This window comes from Anabrus simplex, chromosome 6, assembly GCF_040414725.1.
Source record: "Anabrus simplex isolate iqAnaSimp1 chromosome 6, ASM4041472v1, whole genome shotgun sequence".
Lineage (NCBI taxonomy): Eukaryota > Metazoa > Arthropoda > Insecta > Orthoptera > Tettigoniidae > Anabrus > Anabrus simplex.
Window position 1 is genome coordinate 8,590,452 of NC_090270.1, and position 18,028 is coordinate 8,608,479.

Sequence of the window (18,028 nt, forward strand, 5' to 3'; positions counted from 1 at the left end):
CCACGTTCAGGAATGGTCTTGCAGGGGTGATTCTTTCTTTGGGAAGATTTCCCATCTTCTGTTGATTTGTTGTCAATTTTAATTTGTAGCATGGCAAGCATGAATGAATATACCCTTTAACGACTTGTCGAATTCTTGAAATCCAATATCTCCCACGTAATGATGATATCAGAAGTTGGGGTCCAGCGTGGAGTAATCTTTGATGTTCACTTAAAATAATAAGTTTCGTGAGGTGATGCTTGGGAGGTAATATAAGTTGATGTTTAGCTTCGTAAGAGATGGATGATGCATTGTACAGTCTTCCACCAACACGAAGAAAGCCATGTTGGTCCAGAGTCGGGCTTAAATTCCTAATTTTGCTAGCTGAGTGAATGTTCTTTCCTTGCTCGAGGCAATGAATTTCTTCGCGATAGGATATTGCTTGAACAATCTTGATACATACATTGAGGGCATTACTTATTTCTTGAGGCCTTAACGGGGACATGTCGCGATCATCGGGGTTTCTCCTGCAGTTTGAAGCAAATCTGAGGCAATAGCTAATCGTCCTGAGTAGTCGGTTTAACGAAGAGAATGTGTTTAGAGATGAGTCGTTATGTTGCACAATAACAAGTGAAGTTAATATTCTTTTGTCTGGTATCTTGTTAGGGTCGGAGATAGTTTCTTGTTTCGGCCAAGCTGAGGGGTCTAAGCATAGCCAGGCTGGACCGTGCCACCACAGCATGTTGTTCTTCATGTCTGTTGGTTCAATGCCTCGCGAGACAAGATCTGCTGGGTTATCCTGTGATTTAACATGAGACCAGTGATTCGAGGGAGCAATTTCTTGAATTTCTGCAACCCTATTTGCTACGAAAGTCTTCCATTTAGTGGGGCACGCATTTAACCATGCTAGTACAATTGTCGAGTCAGTCCAAAGCTGTATCTTAGTGAATGGCAGTTGTAGAGAGGCAAGTGTTTTCTTCAGGAGATGGGAGAGCAGTAAGGCACCACACAATTCTAGTCGGGGAATTGAGACTTGCTTTAAAGGTGCGACTCTCGATTTTGCGCATAACAATCTGATAAGAACGTCACCATTGTTGTTCACAGACCTCACGTAAATACAGGCGCCATAAGCGTGATGTGAAGCATCGCAGAAACCATGGATGTCTATGGACTTGATTTTCCCTTCAGCGAGAACACACCTTGGGACCTTGATGCTATTAAGCGTGGGGATCTGATCATATAATTTCAACCAAATATCAAGTAAGTTTACTGGTAAAGGGTCATCCCATCCTGACCTTTCCTGCCAGAGACGTTGCATGAAAACCTTGAAGCTGATTACTTTTTTTTTTTTTTCTTTGCTAGTTGCTTTACGTCGCACCGACTCAGATAGGTCTTATGGCGACAATGGGACAGGATAGGGCTAGGAGTGGGAAGGAATCGGCCGTGGCCTTAATTAAGGTACAGCCCCAGCATTTGCCTGGTGTGAAAATGGGAAACCACGGAAAACCATTTTCAGGGCTGCCGATAGTGGGGTTCGAACCTACTATCTCCCGAATACTGGATACTGGCCGCAATTAAGCGACTGCAGCTGATTACTACAGGGCTTATAAATCCAAGTGGGTCGAAAATTGAGGATATCGTTGAGAGCACCATTCTCTTTGTGAACGTCGTATCACCCATTAATTCTTGAAAATTTGCGTTACAGTTTATTTGAAACTTGTCCGTGGATGGATGCCAAGTCAACCCTAATGTCTTTACCATGTCACTAACGTTGTCAGTTAACGAGTGCTTAGTTTCTCGTAAGCTTTCTGGGATGGAGTTCAGTAATTCAGGGCTATTGGAACACCATTTTCGCAAAGGAAACCCTGCACGACTGAGAAGCTGTTGTAACTCGATTCGCAGCTCCAAGGCTCCTTCTAAAGTATCTGCTCCAGAAAGACAGTCATCAACATAGAAGTCACGTTTGAGGATCGCGGCCGCTCTCGGGAATTCGGACGCTTCTTCGAGTGCTAATTGCTGGAGACATCTTGTGGACAGAAACGATGCTGCAGACGTGCCGTATGTGACAGTGTTAAGAGCATAAGGTTTTAGATTATCTTGAGGATGTTCTCTCCATAGGATGCACTGTAAGTGTCGATGTTTAGGATGAACCATTATCTGGCGGTACATCTTTTCAATATCAGCGGTGAAAGCAATGTTGTGAGTGCGGAATCTCATAACTATTGAGCAAAGATCTTCTTGAATTGTAGGTCCTACCATTAAGATATCATTTAAGGCAGTACCGTTGTCAGTCCTTGCTGATCCATCAAATACGACTCTTGTTTTAGTAGTGCTGCTAGAATGCTTGACAACAGCGTGATGAGGCATATAATATCTTTCTCCTTCAACGGGTTCTGACGGAAGTTCTGTCATGTGTCCAAGGGTCTGGTACTCTCTCATGAAGGTGATGTAATTTTTACGAAGGTCGTCTTGAGTTTGTAGTTTCCGTTCTAATAGATGAAAACGTCGGCTGGCAGTCTGCATTGAGTTTCCAAGTTGCAACTCTCCCTTAAGGGGTAGCTCTACGATGAATCTCCCAGTTTCATCTCTTCTTGTGGTGTCCTTGAAATGGGCTTCACATTCCTTCTCTTCAGGTGAGTGTGTAACATGGTTCACTTCCTCGAGGCTCCAGAACTTCTGAATTTGTATTTCTAAGTTGAGGTCAGATCTGATAAAGAGCGATTTGGTTGGTGTCTCCTCTTCCCTTTCTCGATTGAGTTGTGAATATTCTCCGCTGAGAATCCATCCTAGCTGTGTGTTCTGTAGGCATGGGTACCCTTGTCGGCTTTTTCTTCCGGGTTGCAGGAGCTGTAAGAAAAATTGTGCGCCAATCAGTAAATTGGTAGCCCGAGGGATGTGAAAGTCAGGATCAGCGAGAGTGATGTCTTGTGGAATGTTCCAGTCCTTGCAATTGATATGTGAGACAGGTATATTGCCAGTTATTCTGGGAAGAACAATACATTCCATGTTGAAGTGATAATCGTTGATTGTTGAGTGAACCTCAATATTCACTGCTGTGTTTGCTTGGGATGTGAGTTCACCAAAAGCTTGCAGTGTTATGGCGCTGGTCTTTTTCTTTTTCAGTCTCAGTTGTTGCACCATGTGTTCGGATATAAAGTTACTCTGCGAACCATTGTCGAGTATGGCACGAATTAAATGGAATCTTCCCTGACCGTCCTTGATCTTTACTAAAGCCGTACTCAGAAGTATCTGATTCTTGGATGTGCTTCTCAGAGAATGATAAGATGATTGTTGTGGATTGTTGTTTTGATTTGCAGGAGATGATATATGGTCAGTCTCATGATGCAACAACGTGTGGTGATATTTGTTACATGATCTACATGATGTTTTTGATGTACATGCCTTCCAAGTGTGGGATGAGCTCAGGCAATTGCTGCATAGATTTTTATCCTTTACTACTTTGAACCTTTCATCACAATCTAATTTAAGAAAATCTGGGCACCTATAAAGCTGATGTTCATCTGAACAGATGCAACATTGTCTTGACGTTGTAATGTATGACTGTTGAGCTGCGATTTTTGACCTTGAACTTGTCTGATGGTTTTGCGATAGACTGGGAGAGGGGTTGGAGGCACAAAGTTGCAATGTCTGACAACGTCTCTCCAAGAACTTAACAAGTTCTTTAAACTCTACAGCTTCGAGATGAGAATGTTTATTTTCGAACTCTAGTCTCAATTTCTTATCCACTCGCGATAGTAGGAGCTCATTTAGGAGAAGATCTAGAATGCTTATCTTAGCATCTAGTGCGTTCAGCGCATCAATGCTACCTCGGAATTTATTTACGAGTTGGCGTATCTCTGTTTCGGTTGAACATACTTTACCCGGTGATTCTAGGATCTGTTTAATATATTCAGCAGCTATTAATTTTGGCGAGTGATACCTGCTCACGAGAAGGTCATAAGCTACAGTAAAATTGGAGTCTGAAATGCCAATATTCCTAATAGCATCCTTGGCTTCACCTTTAAGCGAGGATAACATGTAATGAAACTTCTCAACATTTGACAGATCATTGTTATTAACTATCAGGTTCTGAAAGGTGTCCCTGAAGTGAAGCCAAGTTGTTAATGTACCGTCAAATGTAGGGAGCTTGATTTCTGGCAATTTTATTTGCCTTGCTACATCATTGGTTGAAAGAGAACGTACTTCGTCAGCTAAATGTGAAGTCTGGGAAATGATAGCCTTTCTAAGCTTAGCTTCCAGAAGATCGCTATTATTTTCGAATTCCTGGTGGTAATCGATATGTGAATCGATATTTTCGTCATCATTTAGCTCGAGTTCAGTTTGAATGTATTTGAAATCTTCCTTAAGAGAAAGTAGCCTATTCAGTTTTACTTCGATTAAGGTTGCGTCTGCCGTATCAAGTTCTGAGCTCACAAAGCTTTGTATGCGTGTTAAACCGGCTTTAAGAACGGATCTTTTCTTCATTAGAGCTCTCTTTGTATCGGGATCCATATTGCATTTGTAGAGATTAATACGAATGATTGGTGTCGTCTTTACGACGTGTCAATTCCGTCTAATTTCCGCCTTCTAAATCATGTGGCACGAATGTAACCGTGTAGAATTTCCGTGCCATGGATAATAGTTCTCATATGTCACACTAGATGACGCTACTTGTCATTATAACGATGTGCAATCCGTTGTTTTGTACAGGTCGCTTATTCTCTTTGGCACAAGTTAGTTTGTAAACACTGCGGTAGATGTCGTAATCGAAATGTCCAAGGCAATGCGTTGAAAACACACAAAATCAACATGTTTCACGAAATTGATGCAGTAAGTAATAGTATTTCATTAGATTATATCCTTTGATACCTTGTAAATACCAAAACTTGCCAGGTTCATGGAGTTTGCCGTTGAAATCCACATCCAGGCCGGAGGACCAATGTTAGGAATGTATCTTCGAACACCATATTTATTAACATTCAACTGTTTGATATATGTACCAACACAAATATTTACAAGAAAAGGTCAAAATTTCCCAAACAGCTGGCGTATTACTAAGCACAAATATAAATGAAAATTCCTGTTAGGCCTAAATTAGATATTCGCTAGAACTACCGGTAGGTACTCAAAGATTACCAACAGAGTTAAACACGTATACAGATTAATATTAGTACTACTTTGTCCTACTATGCTGTAATAGAAATGAAATCTGCTGTTCGCACAAAATTACACACAAATATAACAGGCAAGATACTATCTAATATACTGTAGGCTATTTACACTACAAATCTCAACTGAAATGTGGTTATGTGTTCTTTACAGATGGTGGATTACTATTATTTTCCCTACTCCGCAGGACGGAGAATAAAAGTGTCCTTAAATGCTGAAAAATATAAGGTTGTTTACAACAATGTCTCAAAAGTATTTCTGTCTAAACTACGCCATGGACTTGAATTGCAATTATTGGAATGTAGGAACTTGATTATTAGCTAACCGCTCATAAATACTGAAATGTCGAGGGTGTGAAATATAAATTACGGATACTTTAACTGCCTACTCAGAACTACAAATGATCGGAATACAAGAATCATCTGATTTCTATTTTTATTTTCTTGATACACTACACCCTTTGTTCAGGACTGTAGCCAACAATGCCAATATTTGAATATGAAGAACGACAATAATCAATAACAATACGACTGTTAACTATTTCGCCACTGAAATACTGTCTATTCTGTTGAAATCCTTTCTTTTAAAAAATTTACAACAGTATCGCGTTATTAAAAGAAGTTATTACCTTCGTGATAGGTGGGACCGTTGACTGCTATTTGAAATAACCTGTCAAATGCCTGCACTAATGGACTATAACCGCTGCCGAAAATTACAACTCTTTTTAATATCCCATCTTTGTAAGTATTTTATCAACAAACCTATTGATATTTTAATAATACTATTAAAAAGAAAGAGATATTTCTTCTTTCACACAGACCTAAATTACAGGTTGTAATCTAGCGAATGCCTATGGAACTACTCAGTGTGAAAACTGTAAATAAATACCACTAATCGCAGATTACTACAAACAAACACTAAACACAATTATTTGTGGAGCTAAATATATATTACACGCACGCACGCACGCACACACACACACACACACACACAAAATATTTGGTAAATTTCTACAATTATTAACTACTTTATCATTAAAATAACACAGAGCTCTTGGAACAGTCAACCACTCGCTAGCGCATCCAACAATTCAGAACTATTAAAACTAACTAAAGAAAAAGATGATGTCGCAATAATGGGCGATTTTAATGCAATATTGGGATCCCATACAGGCAATAAGATAGTAGGAAATTTTGGTCTGGGGGAAACAAATGAAAGAGGTTAAACTTTGGCAAATTTCTGCAGTCAAAATGATATGGTTATTACAAACACATTGTCTGAAGTTCGTCTTAGAAGAAGGTACACGTGGGAGGCGCCAGATTTCAGTTGGATTGTATACTAATGAAGCAAAGATACAGCTACCCAGGTCCTGATATAGATAGTGATCATACACTTGTGTTAGCCAACATTAGATTTAAAAGAACCAAAAGATTTGTGAAAAAGAAGTGGAGACTAGAAGGACTGAATGAAGCAGCTTGTGAAGAACGAACCAATAAAGTAGATAATGGAAGTGATGACCCAACGCAGTGGAATAACATGAAGATGAGCAACAAATGAGCATTTGGGAAAAAAGAAAATTGGAGCCCAGAAAACCCTGGATGACAGAAGAAATACTAAACCTAATTCAAGAAAGGAATAAGTTCAGGAAGGAAAACAATGTAGATGACTACAAAAGGATTAAAAAGTCAGATCACAACCAAATGCAGAGAAGAAAAAGAGAAATGGACCAAAAACATTGCTGAAGAGATACAATAAGTTATAAAAAACGGGAAACAGGATCAAGTTTATAAGAAAATCAGTGCCCTTCAGTACAAAAATAGAACCAAATCTGCAGTAATAAAAAGCAAAGAAGGAATGTTACTGATAGACAACGATAAGACATGTGCTCGATGGAAAGAATACAAGAAGAACTGTACGATGATAAGGACTTCAAGTATGACAATAAGCTAATTGAAGACATCAGTGAGTGTGGAAGAGAAAAGCAAGGTCCTCCAATCATGAAACATGAATTTGAACATGCCCTAAAGAGTCTGAAAGAAGGAAAAGCAACCGGTGTAGATGACATCCCAGCAGAATTACTGAAAAATTTAGGTATCAGCATGAAAGACCAGTTATTCAGAATAATAAATGAATGCTGCTAAAGAAGAATCGTTCCAGAAGACTTCACACAATGCAGAACCATTACATACATAAAATAGGAAGGTCAGTTAACTGCACCAATTATAGAACACTATCAATATTAACACATGCCTCCAAGATACTCCTTAACATAGTTAAGAACAGAATAAAAGGAAAAGTTGATAAGTATGTTGGAGAAGACCAATTTGGATTTAGAGAAGGCAGAGGAAGAAGAGAAGCAATTCTGGCTTTACGCATGTTATTGGAGAGAAGGATGCAAATGAATAGAACGACTTCAAATCAAAATCAAAATCTCTTTATTTGCAAATGAGGTGTTTACCTCGGTGGCAAATGGTACACTAAAATACATTACTGTCAACCACAAAATATTAAATTAACAAGAGAAGAAAATTTTCCTATAATACAATATTATACAATTTATGCTAACAATGTTTTCTATTAAACACACAGCTCATCCTTAATAAATTTATATTGTTTACAAAATTCTGCTTATAATATCTCCTGTACTACTTACAAATATAGTCCACTGATATACAGTATGTGGAATTACTTCAAATGATACTATACAACTGGTATAAGATTAATATTTACATTGCTTTTTTTTTTTTTACCCATTCTGGATCCTAAGTAGCATAACGACCTGCTGCGTCTTAAGCAGAGCCGCTTTTGCCACCACTTTTCAGAGTTCCTGAAGGGCCTTCAGAGCTACCGTAGCGGTCCCAGGGCCTTCGAAGTCCCCACTGTACTTCACCCCTACAGGCAGTCCCCTACTTTGGCTGTCCAAACTCGTTAGACCAGGGGATGAAATTAATTTATTCACACACATTTTTTTATTTACAATAACCTGCACTTCATTTATTTTCTCTGTTGCTGTTTGTTCTCTTCTTGAATATCTGTACAGATTTTGGAAAAGGATCAAACACTACCCCTGGTAAACTGTTCCACTCCTTCACACCCTTCCCAATGAATGAAAATTTACCCCAATCACTTCTGCTAAAATTCCTTCTAATTTTATATTTGTGGTCAGTCCTGCCGATATAATTATTTTCCAACTGAAGCCTCTCACGGATATCTCCCCATGCTTCTTCTCCTGTATAGGCTCTATATAATCCTATAAGTCTAGTTTTCTCCCTTCTCTTACTTAAAGTTTCCCACCCAAGTTCCTTTAACATTTCTGATACACTACTCTTTCTCCTGAAATCCCCTGTCACAAATCTTGCTGTTTTCCTCTGCACACTATCTATTTCTTTTATTAGGTATTCTTGGTGAGGATCCCAAACACTGTTTACATATTCCAATAATGGACGAACCATACTCAAGTAACTTTTTTCTTTTAATTTTTTGTTGCATCCTTTAAGTAGCCTCATTATGACATGTAATGATCTGTATGCTTTCCCAACAATGTCATCAATATGACCCTTCCAGTGCAAATTACTTTCAAAACTCACACCTAAGTATTTGCACTTGCCATCTTTTGGGATAACTACCTCATCCAAAGTATATTGAAATTCAGTTTTAAAGCTCCTGTTTGTAAAAGTTGTAACAGTTCATTTGCCTCCATTAACCTTCATATTATTCTCTTCAACCCATTGTTGGATACTCTCAAGGTCCCTTTGTAATTCTGAACAATCCTCAATGTTATTTATTTCCCTATAAACAATTATGTCATCTGCATACAATCTTATTTTTGATATTATATTGTTCCCTAAATAATTTGCGTATATTAAGAAAAGTAACGGACCGATTATACTACCCTGTGCAATTCCCTTCCAAACTTTCTCTTCCTTAGATACATTATTTCCTACTTTGACTTTCTGAACCCTTGAATTTAGAAATATTTTTATCCATCGTGTAACCCTTACGTCCAATCCTACTCCCTCCAATTTCTTTAATTATATTCCATGTTCCACTCTATCAAAGGCTTTGGAAAGATCTATGGCTATGCAATCTAACTGACCTCCTGAATCCAACTGATCTGATATGTCCTGCTGAAATCCCACCAGTTGTGCCTCACAAGAAAATTTCTTTCTAAATCCATACTGGCTCCTCATGAACCAATCTTATCTTCATTGACTTAGAAAAAGCTTTTGACAATGTGAACTGGGAACTAGTATTTAGAACTATGGAGGAAATTAGGACTGGACTGGAAGGATAGAAGAATGATTAATCAACTGTATCCGAACCAAAGCACAAAAATAATCATCAATCAGGTAGAAGAAAAGGCCAGGATTAGGAAAGGAGTTAGACAAGGTTGTCCCCTATCACTGTATTTATTTACTATGTTCATTGAGGAAGCTATTCAAATCATGAAGGAGAAGACAAAGGGAATAAAAGTCAATGGTGAAAGGATACATTGTATCAGATTTGCAGATGACATCTTATTAATTGCACACTCAGAAAAAGAAATGAATAGAATACTAAAAGTCCCCTCAAGCACTCTTAAACTATGGAAATTAAAAGTAAACAAACAGAAAACGAAAGTAATAGTAGTACGGAGAAAATATGGAAGAAATTAAAACCAGTATAAACATTGATGACGTCAGAATTGATCAGGCAAAACAATTCTGTTATCTTGGTAGTATGATAAGAGGATAATCGGTGCTTCCTGGAAGTAAAGAGAAGAATAGCATTGGCAAAACAGACATTTTAACCAGCACACACATGAATATAGATGTCAGCAAATCTTTTGCAAAATCATTTGTATGGAGTACACTTCAGTATAGAAGTGAGAGTTGGACTCTGGGTAAATTAGAAAAGAATCGACTTGAAGCTGCTGAAATGTGGATATGGCGGAAAATTGACCAGAATGAGGTGGACAGAAAGGGAAACCAAACTGGAAGTCTTCAGGGAAGTTAAAGAGGAGAGAAGATTTTAAACAAAATGGAAAACAGGAAATTAAAATTTATTGGACATGTCATCAGACAAGGTACTTGAAGGGAAAATGCTGGGAAAGAAAGGGAGAGGAAGACCCAGGATGAAGTAGGGTTAGATTGTTTCAACTACATGGAACTGAAACGAACAGCCAAGGAAAGAAAAGAAAAGAGCGGTTGCATAGACAAGGCATTAGCCTTTAGAATATTGATTGATTGATGTAGTTTTTGTCAACTTGTGATTGTCCACTCAGTGCCTTAGTTTGGAGAATGTAAAGTGCGGCAGATAACTAATTATAGTAAGCTGATGTTTATTTAAGAAGTGGAGTGCAGTGTGTGTGTGATATTGCATACATACTAAGCAAGGGAAAATAAATTGAACATAGCTGTGGAGAAGGCCAATGGAGCGCGAGGGCTGTGTTGAAGTTGCGAGGAGACCATACACACTTCTCGAGAATTACATTCAAATGATGATTTCAATGTTTTAAAAAATGCAAAATCCGTTTTCTTGTGACCAGTGTGCAGCACCATGTAATATCACCATACTACTGGGTACTTCTCCACCTTCATCTCCCCTTCCAGTCTAGGCTTCTTCTTATTGAATTGATCCAGCTTGTTCGAGGTCTCCCACTCGAGGCATTTAGTTTAATCTTATCAATTCTCACAATCTGTCATACTTATCAGCTTGAATTCTACTCCCCTCCCTACTTGCCATTGTCCAGGTTTCAACCCATTGGAGCACCTTTTACAATGAAGTCTTCAAAGAATAACATTTGATGACTTCTTCATTCTGGATGATGTTACGGCCTGTTCTTCTGCAGATACTGCTAATGCCGCAATATTTTTAGTGATAGTCATGTGTTACTTAGAATCTGTTTCTTGTCTCTATTTTCAGTTTGATCTATAGGATGATGTTCTCCATGACAAGTTGTATATGGACAGGAAGAGGCTCATTAACACTGGAACTGTACAATGATGATGATGATGATGATGATGACTGCTCCAGAAGATATCAAAATGTTGTTTCAGGAGTTTCCTTTTTGTACATTATCTCTCTATACTTCCTTATTCCAGACAAGGCTTCTTACACTCTGGTCGAATGCATGGCCCTGTTCCTAATCTCCACATCCAGCCTTGCTATTTGAAACTGTCAAGGCTTCGATCACCATTTTTCACTGCCTTTCCCATGTGAATATCTGTTGTACTTTATTGCCTTGAAATGTTCTTGATACACTGAAGAAAATGAAAATTGCAACACCCAGAAGCAGTGGTGCTACATTGCTGCAATTGAACATGCAGGATGAGTGTTCAGTTGTGATTCGATGATTACACTTTCAGGTCCCTCTGACTGCAAGTTTGGACAACAATCAATACAGGATGTGCCCACCACGAGCTGCAATAGATTGATGAATTCATCGAGGCATTGAGTCAATAAGGCCCGGGATCGCTTCCTGAGGAATTGTGGCCCAATGCTTGCTGCACTGCACGGGTCAGTTGTTCCAGAGTTGTGGGTGGCTGGGGATGGTTGGCCATTTGTCGACCCATCATGTCCCACACATTGTAACCGTACGTATGTACGATCCCCGAATTTTTAGGTTAGGAAATTTTCGTATATAGTTTGTAATGTTAAAATCATGTAATTTTGTTTATTGAGAATGTAAAAACGTAATATTATAAGAAGAATGTGTAGTTAGGGAATATTGCATATGTGCATCATTATATTTGTATAAATTTCCGTTTGGGTAAGAGTCTGTAAATATGGCCTAGCCGTAAGGATTGTACAACCGGGAAAACTGCGACTATATTGGGAAGGACGGTTGAAGTCTGTTGAATGTGTTGCAGCAAAGTGGCTTGGAAACACGCGGTACGGCAGGTGGTATAGGCTGAAGATTGGAGTGGATCAATGTGTTGCAACAAAGTGGCTTGGAAACACGCGGTACGGCAGGTTGTATAGGCTGAAGATTGGAGTGGATCAATGTGTTGCAACAAAGTGGCTTGGAAACACGGCAGGTGCTATAGGCTGAAGATTGGAGTGGATCAATGTGTTGCAACAAAGTGGCTTGAACCGGGCGAGTTGGCCGTGCGTGTAGAGGCGCGCGGCTGTGAGCTTGCATCCGGGAGATAGGAGGTTCGAATCCCACTATCGGCAGCCCTGAAGATGGTTTTCCGTGGTTTCCCATTTTCACACCAGGCAAATGCTGGGGCTGTACCTTAATTAAGGCCACGGCCGCTTCCTTCCAACTCCTAGGCCTTTCCTATCCCATCGTCGCCATAAGACCTATCTGTGTCGGTGCGACGTAAAGCCCGTAGCAAAAAAAAAAAAGTGGCTTGGAAACACGCGGTACGGCAGGTAGTATAGGCTGAAGATTGGAGTGGATCAATGTGTTGCAACAAAGTGGCTTGGAAACACGGGGTACGGCAGGTGGTATAGACTGAAGATTGGAGTGGATCAATGCTGAATGTGTTGCAGCAAAGTGGCTTGGAAACACACGGTATGGCAGGTAGTATAGGCTGAAGATTGGAGTGGATCAATGTGTTGCAACAAAGTGGCTTGGAAACACGCAGTACGGCAGGTAGTATAGGCTGAAGATTGGAGTGGATCAATGTGTTGCAACAAAGTGGCTTGGAAACACGGGGTACGGCAGGTGGTATAGGCTGAAGATTGGAGTGGATCAATGTGTTGCAACAAAGTGGCTTGGAAACACGGAGTACGGCAGGTGGTATAGGCTGAAGACTGGAGTGGATCAATGCTGAATGTGTTGTGGCTTGGAAACACACGGTACGGCAGGTAGTATAGGCTGAAGACTGGAGTGGATCAATGTGTTGCAGCAAAGTGGCTTGGAAACACGGCAGGTAGTATAGGCTGAAGATTGGAGTGGATCAATGTGTTGCAACAAAGTGGCTTGGAAACACGGCAGGTAGTATAGGCTGAAGATTGGAGTGGATCAATGTGTTGCAACAAAGTGGCTTGGAAACACGCGGTACGGCAGGTAGTATAGGCTGAAGATTGGAGTGGATCAATGTGTTGCAACAAAGTGGCTTGGAAACACATGGTACGGCAGGTAGTATAGGCTGAATGTGTTGTAGCAAAGTGGCTTGGAAACACGCGGTACAGCAGGTGGTATAGGCTGAATGTGTTGTAGCAAAGTGGCTTGGAAACACGGGGTACGGCAGGTGGTATAGGCTGAATGTGTTGTAGCAAAGTGGCTTGGAAACACGCGGTACGGCAGGTAGTATAGGCTGAAGATTGGAGTGGATCAATGTGGATGTACGTGAGTGGACGTTCGATGTCACATCAGACGCACGATGGCCAATACGAGGGCTTTGTTTTAAGAGAGGTTGGGTTGACTGAGTGACGCGTCAAGAAGTGCCTGTGAGAGCGTTGCTATCTATAAACTTTCCAGGACGCTATAACCACGTGTAGCAAGCCTATATAAGCAGGTACGCGTGTGCGGCAAGTCATTCCAATGCTGTTTCTGACTCTGATACTGATTGTGTTTCTGTGTCTGATTCTGTGTGTTTCTCACTCGGACCGGCGCGCGGGAGCTACTTTGCGCATAGTCGTAGGCAATGTTGTATTGTTCTTGAGTATCGTTTTCGGAGTGAGCATGCTATATGCGCTGATGCTAATGAGTTTCTGGTGGCTGTTAGGTCAAAGACGCTACTTTAGTGTTTATTTGTAACTCCAACTCTGTATAATAGTTGGACTACAATTCTTCTACGAGATTATGTACAGTGGATGTGGTGATGCGTACAGAATCGAGATTCGGTAGTGGATGTGTGGTTGTGCACAGAGCTGATTCTTGGTCGAGGAAATCGTCGGCCGAGTATCTAGTTTCAGTTGCAGAAACCTGAGGCGTTACACCAACCTCTGCGGCAGTCAGGAAGGACTCAAGACGTCGATGAAGTGTGTAAATAAGGTTAGGGATTCTCTTCGCAAAGAAGGTTGCATCCGTACGTAGAGAAAGTCGTCGTACTTTTCTTTACCAGAATACGATTTTGATCTGCAACAGTAGAGTAAGGTATGATAAATGTAAATAGTGAAAATAATTTTATAGTCGTTTGAAGGCGTTTGTAATTTGCCTTTATAAGCAGCAAACACGAGTTGGTCTCGTTAAGTGATTTTTTTAAATGGGTGTTTTTTTAGTGGTAATTCTAAATTCCCATAGAGGGAATCAGATATTTTTCCACCAATAGAGCATATCAAAAATCAGATCAAAAATTAGATGTATGGCTTTTCAGGCGTTTGCTCTATTAACCAGCATTTCGTCTTAGGTCTGACACTAGACTCGTCAGAGTGGGATGTGTCAGACCCTACCCACTGATGCTGGGGTGTATGCAGGTGATCTTATCAGAAGCCTCTTATGTGGCACAGTCTGATAACTGCATACGGGAGATAAAACTCCACAATGGAATTAATGCCCGCCTAGCAATTCCAAATGGTAATTCTAAATTCCCATAGAGGGAATCAGATATTTTTCCACCAATAGAGCATATCAAAAATCAGATCAAAAATTAGATGTATGGCTTTTCAGGCATTTGCTCTATTAACCAGCATTTCGTCTTAGGTCTGACACTAGACTCGTCAGAGTGGGATGTGTGTTTTTTTGACTTTTTTTAAATGGGTGTTTTTTTAGTGGTTTGTAATTTGCCTTGTAAACGGCAAACACGAATTGGTCTCGTAAAGTGATGTTTCTTTCTTCATGTTGGTGGTTTGTAGATGTTTGTAATTTGCCTTGTAAACGGCAAACACGAGTTGGTCTCGTAAAGTGATGTTTCTTTCTTCATGTGGGTGGTTTGTAGACGTTTGTAATTTGCCATCATAAGCGGCAAACACAAGTTGGTCTCGTAAAGTGATGTTTCTTTCTTCATGTTGGTGGTTTGTAGACGTTTGTAATTTGCCTTGTAAACGGCAAACACAAGTTCGTCTCGTTAAGTGATTTTTTTAAATGGTTTTTTTTTTTTAGTGGTTTGTAATTTGCCTTGTAAACGGCAAACACGAGTTGGTCTCGTAAAGTGATGTTTCTATCTTCATGTTGGTGGTTTGTAGACGTTTGTAATTTGCCTTCATAAGCGGCAAACACGAGTTGGTCTCGTTAAGTGATGTTTCTTTCTTCATGTTGGTGGTTTGTAGACATTTGTAATTTGCCTTTATAAGCGGCAAACACGAGTTCGTCTCGTTAAGTGATTTTTTAAATTGGTGTTTTTTTAGTGGTTTGTAATTTGCCTTGTAAACGGCAAACACGAGTTGGTCTCGTAAAGTGATGTTTCTTTCTTCATGTTGGTGGTTTGCAGACGTTTGTAATTTGCCTTTATAAGCGGCAAACACGAGTTCGTCTCGTTAAGTGATTTTTTTTAAATTGGTGTTTTTTTAGTGGTCTGTAAAGTTGCCCTTTGTTAACGGCAAACACGAGTTGGTCTCATAAAGTGATGTTTTTTCTTCATGTTGGTGGTTTGTAGACGTTTGTAATTAGCCTTCATAAGCGGCAAATATGAGTTGGTCTCGTTAAGTTTTTTTTTTTAATTGGTGTTTTTTAGTGGTTTGTAATTTGCCTTGTAAACGGCAAACACGAGTTGGTCTCGTAAAGTGATGTTTCTTTCTTCATGTTGGTGGTTTATAGATGTTTGTAATTAGACCTTGTAAGCGGCAAACACGAGTTGGTCTCGTCAAATTATTTATATTTGTATGTGGTTTTTAGTGGTCTGTAAAGTTGCCGTTTGTTAACGGCAAACAGGTGTTGGTCTCATCAAGTGATGATTATTGAGGTAATTTATTTATTTTTATTTATTTTGGGAGTAAAGTCATGGAAGAAAAGTTGCAGACAATCTTTTATCAGTAGAGTATGGATGAACCTGGCTTGCTACCCAAATCTAATTTCAGGGGTAAACAGGTAAGGTAAGTCTGGAGCTTCGTCAGCCTGATGACCATCGCCTTGGGAGAGGGAGTTACTCATTGCTCTACAAAGTTATATATTCCTGTAAATGTTTTACAGCTGGCGCCCATTGTCTTGGTATTTATACTTATTTCACTCACCGTTAATTCATTTCATATTTTCTATAGATTGCAAATGGTTGCAATTGGTGCCCAACGTGGGGCCCGAATGATATCCAGACTTGCTATATGACCTCGATAGGCACATTTGGTCCAGTGTTTTAGTGAGCTTGTGTTAGGAGTTGTGTATCGGTGTTGTCATGTTTTGAGTTCTGTGTTTTATCAGTGGAATATGAATAATAGTAAGAGTAATAGTAGTGTAATGAATTTGAGAAGGAGAAAAGTGCATAAAGGAAGTATGTCAGTTAATGATGAGGAGAGCAGCTTTGACGCAAGCACACAAAGTTTGATGAAAGTAGTTTTCAGAGTGATAATATGTCTATGGAAAAAGTGTATGGAATTGTAATGGGGGGTGCAGGGGAAGGTAGTGAGCAAAATCAAAGTAACATGGGGGGTAATAATGAGTTTATGAAGTTAGTATTGGAGCAGTTGTCCAAATTGATTGATCAAGGGAATAATTTAAGTAGTCAAATTAGTAATCAGGGAAGGAATTAAGTGATAAAATTAGTAATGTAGGGGAGGAGGTAAGTAATTTAATTGATAAGCATTGCACGGCAGCTAATTATTGGGGTAGTAGTGTGGAGAAAGGAATTGATAATGTAGGGAGGGAAGGTGATGATTTGAGAGATTTTGGGGGTAAGGGGTGTGAAGAAAAGGAGGAGGATTTGTCGGAGGACCTACTATGTGCTAAAATTGATGGTGATAACACGGTGGTAATTGATACTCTTTGGTAAGTTGCAGAAATTGAAAAGGAAGTTAGTTGTAAAGGTGATGAAGATTATTTTGTGGAGGAGGAGTCTTTGAGGAAGACATATCATGTTGTAGAGGATGGTGTAATTGAGGAGATTAATGTTACGTCGATAATGTGTCAGAGTAGTGATGATTTTGAGATTAATGAAACTTCCGTTAAGAGGGTCAAGAGCAACAGTGTTGATAGCATGAATGATGTGCGAGTGGGAACAGCGATGAAAGATATGGAAGTGGGAGAATTTAGTAGTAATGGTCGGGATCTCGAGTTCAGTGATAGTAGTGATTTCAGGAAGAGAGAGAGTGTGAGTGAAGGAAAGTGTGAGAAGGGTTGTGTGAATGGGATTGAGGTGATTGAAGCTGGTATGTCCGATAAGGATGAGTGGAGGAAAACTGTCGATGCTGTGGGTGAAAGTCTTTGTGAAGTGGAGGTTAGGTCACATTTTGTGCATAATGAGAATCATAAGAGTGGTTGTGAATATTATGGGGATTCAGGGTTTGAAGATTTTATGAGGAGTAATTGTGTTGGAAAGCTTTTGGGTATTTGGAGAAAGTTCAAAGAAAGTGAGAGTGATGATGTGTATGAGAGAACAGGAGGTCGATTCAAACGTATGTTGAGTGAAATATCTGATGCTGAAGATCGTACGAATGATTTCATTGAAGTGTGGAAGAGTATTGATGAAAGAGGTGCGATTGTGGTGTGTTTTCAGAACAGGAGGGATGTTTTGATTGTGAAATGTATATGTGTTCCGAATGAAAGTCTGTGTAAGTTGTGTGTGAAAGAATGGGAAGAGAGTTTTTGTGTGAGATTGGCAACCAGGGTAGATCTACCCTCAGCAGAAGTGGTATCTTCAAAGGGGATTGAATTAGCAAGGCAGTATTTAAGGAAGCTGATAGGAGGATGATGCAGCAGGGGAGGCATCATGGAGATAGTTTTGAAGTAGGGGAGGAGGTGTTACTAAAGGTTCCACACATTTCATCTGCAGACAACAAAGAAATTCATAAGTTTTTTAAATTGTATCAGGGACCTTACACAGTAGGTAAGAAAGTTGGCAAGTGTGCTTATCACCTG

The 18,028-nt window shown here is 39.7% G+C and overlaps 1 protein-coding gene across 2 annotated transcripts in view; it reads left to right on the top strand.

The window, feature by feature from the left end:
* Nucleotides 1-18,028, top strand: part of Atg9 (autophagy-related protein 9) — a 702,067-nt gene that overhangs the window by 264,530 nt on the left and 419,509 nt on the right. The gene's annotated exons all lie outside the window — the stretch shown is intronic.